At 41.8% G+C, this 9,056-nt stretch overlaps 1 pseudogene; it reads left to right on the top strand.

Moving 5' to 3' along the window:
* The first annotated feature begins 3,465 nt into the window (after positions 1–3,465).
* Positions 3,466–4,317, top strand: LOC145505253 (olfactory receptor 11A1-like; annotated as a pseudogene).
* The last annotated feature ends 4,739 nt before the right edge of the window (positions 4,318–9,056 follow it).

Genomic DNA, 9,056 nt, shown 5'->3' with positions numbered 1-9,056 from the left:
GCGTGAATTAAAGACCTATTTTGTGAGTTGGGCTTGTGGCTCTAGGGTTCAGCAGCATGCATGAGCAGAGTTAATGCAGGAGCATGTTAGCAGAGTCCACAATATTTCCAATAATATTCTTTTTTGATTTCCCCACTTCTGCTGAGGTGATAGAGGGAGAGATAGTAGTTGCATATTAGGGTTGGGGGCAGGGAGTTAGTATCATCTCTCTACTGCCCTTAAAAGCTTCATCTGTACAGACCTGGAGGCAACAGAGTGGCTCTTTCCTGAAAGGTTATAAAGTGTTTTTGCTCACATATATCTGTCGTTGATATGTGGCTTCCCAGGTGGCCCTAGTGGTAAAGAGCCTGCCTGCCAATGCAGGAGACTTTAGAGGCACAGGCTCGATCCCTGGGTCTGGAAGATCCCCTGGAGGAGGGCATGGCAATGCACTCCAGTATTCTTGCCTGGAGAATCCCATGGACAGAGGAATCTGGTGGGCTATGGCCCATAGGGTCTCAAGGAGTCAGACATGACTGAAGCAACTTAACATGCACAGTGCATCTGTGGTTGAGCAGGAATTTGAATCCAGACCTGTTTAGCTCTAGAACATGTGCTCTTAACCAGGCTTCACTGCCTTTCTAGCCAGTTTTCTCATATATTTCTCCTGATTTCTGTTTTCTCTCAAGCCTTCCTGCATTGCAATAAGATATAGCAGCAGTCCTATAATTGCCTGGTAGTGGGAAAGTAGTAATTCCCTGTGCATGTATCCAAAAATGGTTAATTTTTTTTAAGTAATAGGTTAACCTGATTTTTTTTTAATTATAAAGAAAAGACATAAAGGTGGTAGTGCAAAAGCAAGTCCAGGAGACAAGTAGAAAAGGTTATCAGAGTCTGTGACCCCTTAAGGGATTGTTCCCTCACCAACCAACAAAGCAAGCCTCACCTTCCCAGAAGTTAAAACTTAAATGAGAGGCTTCCTTGTAGGACTATTTCTTTTCCCACCTCAGTGAGATAATGTAAACTTGCCCATGTACCCAAGCCCCATGGGAGGCAGTGTTCATGGTTAGGAGTGGGAAATCCAGAGCAAGTGTGAATCTCATCTCTGCCATTTTCTAGCTGATGACCATGGTTAAGTTATTTAGTTTCCTTGTGATACCATCTGGAAATTAAGGATAGTAAGAGTGCTCACAACATAGGGTTGCTGTGATGGTTAAATGGGTTACATATTTTCAGCACTTAGGAAAGTGCCTGGGATCAAGCCCTATCAACATCATTAGCAACAGCATCCAGGAGTTTGCTTGTATTCTCTCAGAGCCAAAACCCTCTCTCTGAGATCTCAAGTTGTTATTTATGCTTTTCAGGGAGTCGAGTAAAGTTTTCTCTCATGCTCTACTCAATGGACTCAGCCTGAGTTGCCAGTTACTGGGCATCCCCTGGGTACCAGGACTTTCTGTCAGTGCAGATTCCAGGTTAGTTCTATGAGCCCTTTGAAAAGCTGGAACCAGATCTCCAAAGAATGATACCCAAGACACCGGATCAATTTTAAAATGAGATTAAAGTATTGAAGGCTTTTGTATGATAAGAATTAGCAGGATGAGCTTAACTATTCACACAATTACAGGCACACACACTGCAGGATGTGGCAAAAGAAATGAATGTGTTGTCAATGCTCCCTTCAAAGTAAGGACAATTCCTTGGTAAACTTAAATAATGTTGATAGTCCTGAATAGCCAGACACTTCCCAATCTTTTACATATATTCTTTTTGCACATTCTAGGCACATGTTAGGGGCTTCCTAGGTGGCCCAGGGGTAAAGAATCTGCCTGCCAAGCAGGAGACACGAGTTTGATCCCTGGGTCAGGAAGATCCCCTGAAGAAGGAAATAGCAACCCACTCCAGTATTCCTGCCTGGAGAATTCCATGGACAGAGGAGCCTGAAGGGCTACAGTCCATGGGGTCACAAAATAGTAAGATACGACTTAGTGACTAAGCACAAACAAAAGCACAAACAAAATAGGCACATGTTAAGTTCTTCTACCACTCTGTATTCCGTTTTACAGATGAGAAACTAGGTCTCAGAGAAGTTAAACAACTTGTTCAAAGTCTGACTCATAAAGCAGAGCTCCAGGCTTTGTTTAGGACTCTCTGGTTACTCATGATACCTACCTCATGATCAAGCTTACGCAGTGTTTTTTGTATATGCATGTGGGCTAAGAATAGTAAAGTGGCTTCAGTCTTAGACTTTGTCTGTGGACAGCAGTGCTTGGGGTGGGGGTGGGGGCAGGTTCTGTGTCTGTCCTGAACTTTGTGGTGAAGTGTATTGTTTGGACAAAAACAGAAATGAGGAGCAAAATTAGGCTACTTATCTCATTCAAAAGAACTTGAGGGTATTGTGTTGTTGGTTGGTTGCACAAAATGCCTTAGGTTTCCTGGTTCTGAAACTTCTTTTCCCATTTACTGCAGCCCCATACTTCACTTTCACTTTTCCCTTTCATGCACTGGAGAAGGAAATGGCAACCCACTCCAGTGTTCTTGCCTGGAGAATCCCAGGGACGGGGGAGCCTGGTGGGCTGCCATCTATGGGGTCGCACAGAGTCGGACACGACCGAAGCGACTTAGCAGCAGCAGTAGCCCCATATTTTAAAAAATGTCAATGGTTTAAGTTTTATTTTGTCTATTTAAAATTGTGAAAGAAAGCACTCTTGCCTTTGTGTTACATCAGCATCGGCGTTGAGCTCAGCATCAAAGAACCTGAAACCTCATGTTCACATGCTTTTCTCTTGCTAGCACTGTGGAAGTCAAAACAGAAATAAGAGATTTAACTTTCAATTCACTAAAAAGTTAAAAGGAGGGGAATATATGGTGAGTTCTCTCTCCCTAAAGATAAACAGTACTTGAGGAGAAAGGAGAAGGTTCTTCATCCCAGGCCCTTGATTCTCTACGTTCTGTCCAAGAGTTCACAGATCTTCTGAAACGTACCCGCCTTCCTTTTAAATCTTTCTTTTTTCCCTAATTCTCCAGGCTAACATAGTATATTCAAGATAAGCACAGAGCAGGCAACTTTCTTTTCTTTCTTTTTTTTCCCTCCCTCCTCTTTGTACTTTTCTTCCCTTTTCTCCTGGTCCCTGCTTTCATGAAAGCCTGAGGTTGCTCCTGATGAGGTTAAAGATACAGGTAGGAGAAGGGGTCACTAGTTCTTATTGCAGATTATTTTCTTTCCCATTTCAGGTCTTGGAAAAAAAGAAAATATTCCTTCATCCAGATAAAAAAAATCTTCCAAAAACCCGAGTGGGGAATGAAAAGCATCCACTGTCCATCCATGCTCTGTGTGTAAGTTACAACTTTCTGCATTTTGAATGTTTTATCACCTAGTGTTCAGGGCGGCCAAGCCATGGTTACCCTGCCCTGGAAAACCAAACAGTAGTGGAATTTGTGCTTAAAGGATTCTCTTCCATCCAAGAGCTAAATATTTTTCTCTTTATGATGTTTTCAGTTTTCTATATCTTAATTATTTCTGGAAACATCCTCGTTGTCCTGCTAGTTTTATTCAGCCATCCCCTCCACACCCCCATGTACTTCTTTCTGGTGAACTTGGCCTTTCTAGAGATGTGGTATACATCCAATATTGTGCCCAAGATGTTGCTGATTATCCTAGCCAAACAGAAGACTATCTCTGTGGCTGGCTGCCTGGCACAGTTCTACTTCTTTGGCTCCCTGGCTGCAATAGAGTGCCTCTTGCTTGCCGTGATGTCCTATGACCGCTACCTGGCCATCTGCCAACCTCTCCACTATCCCATCCTCATGACTGGCCCCTTCTGCATTAGGCTGGCTGCCAGCTCTTGGCTCTGCTGCTTCCTTCTCACAACAATCACGATGGTCCTACTGTCTAGACTAACCTGCGGACCCAACGAAATTGATCACTTCTTTTGTGACTTCACCCCTCTGGTCCATCTCTCCTGCATGGACACCTCACTGACTAAGACGATTGCCTATGCCACCTCTTCTGCAGTGACTCTGATCCCATTTCTCTTCATCATAGCCTCCTACTCCTGCATTCTTGCTGCTATCCTAAGAATTCCATCTGGCACTGGCCGGCTAAAGGCCTTTTCCACTTGCTCCTCCCACCTCACCGTGGTCATGGTGTTTTATGGGACACTGATTGCCACATATCGTGTACCCTCAGCTAACTCTTCCCAACTCTTGTGCAAAGGATTTTCTCTGCTCTAAACCATCCTAACACCGATGTTCAACCCCATCATCTATAGCCTGAGAAACAGAGACATCAATGAAGCCCTGAAGAAGTGCTCTAGTAAGAAGCCAGGTTTCCTTAGATGATGCAAAAATGAAAATAGCTATATTTGTCTAATGGTTTATTCACTGGACTGAGTAATTTGGTTTCTATCTACATGAAGAGCAACAGCCTAAATCAGTAGCTACCAAAGACTAATGACCAGACACCTGTGAGTATAGCTGAGGCCACTGCTAAATTCTGAAAGCCTCAGGTGAGCTGGTATCCTGGGAGTGGTTTAAACAGGTCAGATTCTTCTTCATTATCTTCAGTACACCTGGATCTTTGTGTAAAAACTTATCTCCAAGATGAGCTGATAAGACTGGTCACAGTTCATTCAAATATTCACTGAAGGTCTACTATGTTGAAGGTATTGTATGAAATGTAAGTGCAAAATAAATAAAAATCGAATCAGTCCTCCCTGCTCTCGCTAAACTCAGTCTCTAGAGGAAAGGAAACATAATCAAATAACCAATGTAAAACTACATATATAAATATAAAATTACACTTATGATTCAAAATTTAAAATAAAATAAATGATTTTTTATAAGGGACTTCTCTGTGCCTAAGACTCGGAGCTACCAATGCAGGGGGCCCAGATTTGATCCCTGGTTAAGGAACTAGATCCTTCATGCTACAAATAAAGATTGAAGATCTTGTGTGCCACAATTCAGACCTGGGGCATCCTAAATAAATAAAATACTTAAAATAATAATAAAATGACTACTACTCATCTATTAGAATGACCAATGTCCAGAACACGGACAACACCAATGAGGATATGGAGCAACAGGAACTCTCATTCCTTGCTGGTGGGAATACAAAATAGTACAAATTCTTTGAAAGACAGTTTGGAAGTTTCTTATAAAACTGAACATATTTTAATATGATTCAGCAATGATACTCCTTGGTATTTACCCAAATAAGTTGAAAACTTGTGTTCACACAAAAAAACTGCACATGTTTATAGCAATTTTATGTATAATTGCCAAAACTTGGAAGCATCCAAGATGTTCTTCAACAGATGAATGGAAAAATAAACCGTGGTATATAGACAATGGAATATTATTTAGTGCTAAAAAGAAATGAGTTATCAAGCCATGAAAATATAATCCATGCAGGAAACTTAAACTCATATTACTAAGTAAAAGAAGTCAATCTGAAAAGGCATTTTATCCCAATTGTACAGTGATGTGAAAAAGGCAGAACTTTGGATACTATAAAAAGATCAGTCATTGCCAGAGCTTAGAGTTTGAGGGAGGAATAAATAGGCACAGCACAGAGGATTTTTAGAGTAGTGGAACTGATCTTTGTGCTATTTCAATGGTGGATATATGCCATTATATGTTTGTCAAAACCAGTAGAATGTACAATACCAAGAATGAGTCCTAATGTAAATTATAGACCTTGAGTGATCATGATGTATTGATGTATATTCATTGATTGTGATACATGCACTACGCTGTTGTGGGATGTTGATAGTGGGGGTGGCTATGAAAGTGTTGGGGAAGGGGAAGTGAATGAGAAATCTCTGTACTTTCCACTCAATTTTGCTCAGAACCTAAAATTATTCTAAAAATACACTTAATAAAAATAATAGCAATAATAATTATAAGGTGTTAATTATATATCAAGAATATTCCTTTCTCTGGAATAACTTGGCTTAAGCGAAGTATTTTCTAATCCTTTGTACTCAAGATTTAGAAGTGGGAAATAAAGATTTGGGGAAATAAGGGCTCAGTAGAGGACCCATGATGAATCCGTGATGCTCCATCTCCTCTACTATTATGGTGGCAGACTCAGCTGGAGCTGGCGCTTTGTATTTGAGTTCCAACTCTTCCTGTCATGCTCCTGTCTGCACTTGCTCCTCCTCTTGCTGACACATGTTCTCAGTAGTTAGAAACATAGGGTGTGGTGGGCATGTGTTCCTTGCCCTGTGCAACTCTAAAGAGCTGAGTTGACTTCAGAGTAGAAAAGCTGAGATCAGCATTGCACACTCAGTTGCTGCCTGCCTTCTCTTCTGGCTCCTGCAAATTAGGCTCCCCTAATTGAGGATAGGATTATCGCTTGTCTAAACTTTCACGAGTTCTTTTTTTTAAGCAAAAGATTATGTTCACTATGCATGGGAGTTACTCAAAACTGTGGTTGGGAAACAACAGATACGAGACTGGGTATCTCCAAACATTCTCAGATTTTGCTTTATGAAGAGAGAATTGCCCTCTTCTTGCTCCTTTTGTAAACTAAGAAAATATTGTGAGATCATCTGAGGGTACTCCTGGTTAAAGTATAGCTCATCAGCTTTCATTTATCCACAGGTGACTCACCTGCAGCAGATGTTAACATCAGATTAGCTCTGCAGGGAGTTGAGTAGGAGAGCAGGTACTTGTGTCATGGGAAAGTTTTTAATTCTAGCTCTGCCACTTTCTTGCAGTGTGCTTTTGGCAAGTTACCTAAGCTCACTGATTTTAGCCTTTCTCATCTGTAAAGGAGGAAATGCCATGCCCATCTCACACTGTCCCTAAGTGCACTGTTTGGCCCATAGCAAGTGCTCAGTAAATGGTAACTTTCGTAACTCTTCCTCTAGATTCTGTACCCAATCTCAAACAAAATTATTATGTAGTAGAAATTCATTTTTTATATTATGAAGTAATAAATATTCAGAATGTTTAAGGCCCAGAGAGAATGTATGGATTATCCAACACCTGTTTTTTTTTTTTTTACAAAAAGTGATCCCTTGGTGGATTAAGTGGACTTTCCATGGGCAACACGGACTAGAATCCAGCACTTCTATATCTGAGTCCAGGCCTCTTTCCGCTGTACCACACTACCTACCGACTCAGTGACTTTTCTTCTTGCCTGGGGACACATAAAGAGCACTCCTGTATACGCCAGCATCACTGTTTGGTTATATTCAGCAAGAAGAGCATGTAGTGTATCACAGCACATGCCAGAGCCATGGAACTCCTCCTCCAGCCCCAAGCCCCACACTGCACCTTCCATAAGCCTGCAACTCCAATCAGGTAACAAAGCCTCAGGATGTTTGTGGCCAGCCCTATTGCCCTCGGCTAGGAGAAACTTCCCCACTATTCTTTCTGCAGGAAGCCATAGCTCCCAACCTCTCAGATGGAGAAGGGGAGATATTGATGGTAGAACTGGCTTCTTTTTTCCACTGAGATATGGCAATGAAACATGAAGCCTGAGGAGTCTCCAAATTAGTGAGGGCTGCAGGACTGAAGCAGCCACAGTCCTGGTCCTTCAACTGAAAACGAGCCCCTACACTGGTGAGGAACCCAGGGGTCTGATCTCACTCGAACCAGTGGTTTTCTGACATTAGATTTGGATGAAGGTGACTGAGAAGCCATAAAAGGAAGGAAGAAGATGAGCAGTCTCTGAGACCTACCCTTGTGCTTACCGAGCAGCTCTGTTTTTATGTATTTTATTTATTGCTGTTCCATTTAAAGCTTCATTTGAATAAAGGCTTCTGCTGCTAAATTTGTGTTCATACATACACACACAATTTTATTTTAACGAGACCTTTCCCATCTTATAGCTTCCCTTATTTTCCCTACTGGAAAAAATGTACAAAAAGATGAAGGTCATGTTTGGATTCATTTTATGTCCTGTAAAGTCAAGGATACTTGGTGTGTGAAAGATGGAGAAAATATTTAGAGGAGACTACACCTTCTAGGATGATTGGCTTCTGCAGGAAATTTTATGTGTCAGTTACCTGCACTGTATTTTTAAGCCTCTGAATCTTCGTAACTGCCTCTTACAAGGCTGAGTCTCAAAGCAACTCTTGCCAGTGACTTCCTAGGTTTATGAGGGAGGCCTGACTTTGTGGGACACTGGACACCTCCGGGTAGCATGACCACTCCCTGTCATATTTGTACCTTTAGACTCAGGAGTGGGCTGGTCTGCCAAAAGAGCCTCTTGTCACCTGCAGACTTAGATTCCTTCTGAGAAGAAATGAAGGGAAGGCTACACGATGAACTTTAAGTTTCTGATTCTTGTCCCAGGGCTGTTCAGGCCTTTACTGATGGATAGGAGGGATATAGATGTACAGCCAAGACCAAATGGAGTTAGCAGAGAAGATAGCTACACTTGCAGTCACAGGGAGTAACTGTGTTTTCACAGAGACCTATCTCCTTGCTCTCTCTGAGCTCAGGCAGGAGGACAAGTCCATATAGTCTGGTTTACAGAGTCATATAATCTGGTGGTTTCTCCCTGGTCCATATTTGCATGACCTTAAAGAAGATGGGACCTTAATAAGAGAGAGTCACAACTTTCAGGCAGAAATCAATAGTTGTTAGCGTACGTAGTCCACTTTTGTGCATCCTTCTGGGGTCTGACCATCCCCCTAATGACTGAAGGAGTGGATGACTGTGGTATCTGCTGAGCTTTTTCCTAGCTGAGAGACCTGAGGAAGTCTCTTCAGCACATTAGGTCTTATGCTCTAAATCTGAACAATCTGGAAGATAGTCCAGAAGTGGTCTAGGGAATATGCTGAGGATAGCAACTAACATTCATATCATACTTTAAGCTTTATAAAGCTCTTCCACATAGTTTCTTATTTGGTTCTCATTTGGCCATGAAGTAGAAATGATCCCCACAGCATAGACGAAGAAACTAAGATTCAAAGATATTAAATGACTTAAAGTATCTCTCTGAGTGCCTTCTAGTTTCCAACCCTCTGTTATTTCCTTTACAGCATACTCCTAGCTCTGAGTTCCATAATTCAGTTCTTCTCCTCAGGATATGTGCTATAAACTGAAAGTGTTCCCCAAAT

Source organism: Giraffa tippelskirchi, chromosome 5, assembly GCF_054371585.1.
Source record: "Giraffa tippelskirchi isolate mGirTip1 chromosome 5, T2T-mGirTip1v1.2.pri, whole genome shotgun sequence".
Lineage (NCBI taxonomy): Eukaryota > Metazoa > Chordata > Mammalia > Artiodactyla > Giraffidae > Giraffa > Giraffa tippelskirchi.
This window is presented reverse-complemented; position numbering and strand designations above follow the sequence as displayed.